We start from the raw sequence: 2,143 nt of genomic DNA, 5'->3' as shown, positions 1-2,143 counted from the left end.
ATTTAATAAAAATATTAAAAAATTTCTTTTTTTTGAAATATGAAAAGAATATTGACAACGAGACATTACAAAAAGAAACGTATGAGAAAACTGACTTCATAAAAAGATAAAAAGCATTTCTCTTTCCTCCTTTTTTTCTTTTTTATTTTTTAACTAATAAATTCTCTCAGGAAGAATTGAATTTCAGTAAAGAGTAGAAAAAAAAGCCATCCTAAAATAGTATCATTACTCAAAAAGAAAAAAAAAATCTTTTCTTCATATTTACATTCTTAAAATAGACTTTATAAAATAAATTTTATCGAAAGAAATATTTAAAAAAAGAAAAACGAAAACAAACAACAGCAACAACAACATTTAATGTTAACTAATTTTTGTTCAAATAACAGAAATTTCAATTAAATCATTTTGAATTAAATTAATTTGAATTGATAATGGAATGAAATTATTGCGCTTCAAATTTCAACAAAGAATAATTAACAAAGTAATAATTACTTAATTTTCAGATTTGAAAATCAAAAATAAAAAAAAAAGTACTCTTAAGTCGTAAAATGTCTGAGAAAATGAAAATTTGATGCTAAAATCAAACAGTAACAAAAAATAAAAGAACAAAAAGAAAATATTTTAAGCAAGAAAAAGGGAAGCAAAGAGAGGGAGAGAGAGAGAGAGAAAAATGTTGAGAGGACAGAAGAAATTGAGACATCATCATGATTTCAATGTGTTCGCAATGGAAAAAGTGATTGTAGTACTCCCTCTCTCTCTCTCTCTCTCTTCCCTCTCTCTCTTTTCTCGGTCATATCTGTGATGATTCATAAATCAAACTGTATTTTGTGTTGTGAAAAATTGTTGAAAAGGAAGAAGTAAGGGGAGACGGGGCGGAAAGTGAATTGCAACAAGGCGGCGACATCGAAAAAAAAAAAAAAAAACATTCAGCGACAAGGACGGGAAACATACAGAAGTGACTTAAAAACTCGTCATTATACTAATTAATTATTTGCTAAAGACTACATTCAACGTAGATGACAAATTTTTTTTTTTTCTTTGACATTTTTTAACTTTATGCTGTTTATATATGTATTAGAAAAGATTTTTATTGGGCAAATATGACCTTTTACGTTTTTGACACTTTTGACTTTATCTTGTCATCTTTTAACTGTAATTGTGGCATGAGGAAAAGACTTCACATTTACAGTTTCAACTAATTATCTTACCTTAATTAATTGCAATAATGATTAAAAAGGGAGTAATAGCATTAATAAAATCTATCCAAACTTTTCTAGGAAAAAAATGACCTGTTCTATTATTATATGACTTATTTTATCAGAAAAAAAGGATTTCAAAATAAATAAAAACTGTATATTTTGAAATTTTTTTCTTTCGTAGTACCAATACATAGACGATACGATAGACCTTGTGATAAACTTACTTTAATAAAAAAAAATTTAATTGCCTGTAATTGTATCGTTGTTAGGATAAAGATACTGTTGAGGAGAAAAAAAAAAGTCACGAAAAAATTGTGAACAAAATAAATTGGAAGTGGAAAAGTTCTTTCTAACTTCTTGAAATGGTTATAGAGCTGTAAATTTTCAAAATTCAACTAATCTCAATTAGATGCACGACCAATTACTGTTGTTACGAGTTATTTTAATTAGAATTTCGAATATTTCACTCAGATAAATGATTAATTACATAAAATCAACAAAATAAATATTTCGATATCCAAAATGATGAATCATTTATCCAAATCCAACTCTTCCAATTTTAATTATAATGTTAAATATTTCAGACAAAATCTTTTGTTGTAAATTTTTTTTTCCAATCTGTTAATTAAGCTTACATGCAGTTGTCAGAATATTGTAAAGAACTTATGCGCAAATGTCCAAATCCTGTAAAGAACCTCTAGTTTAATAGTTGAACCAATGTTTCTGGAATGTTAAACCACATCTACTATATAATGAGCTAGGGTCAGTCATCCTGATGGTCAGTTACCAAATCAAAAAGCTCAAGCAGTTACTCAATCCCACAGCTTACTTAAATCATTCAGTTGGACAGCTCACGCTAAACACTCAAGACGACATACAGTCAGACACTCAATTGACAGAGAAGCAGTAATAAGACAGTTCAATAGTACAAGCGAAAGACTATT

Source organism: Loa loa (assembly GCF_000183805.2).
Source record: "Loa loa unplaced genomic scaffold supercont3.190, whole genome shotgun sequence".
NCBI classification, from domain to species: domain Eukaryota; kingdom Metazoa; phylum Nematoda; class Chromadorea; order Rhabditida; family Onchocercidae; genus Loa; species Loa loa.
Note: the sequence above shows the minus strand (reverse complement) of the source record.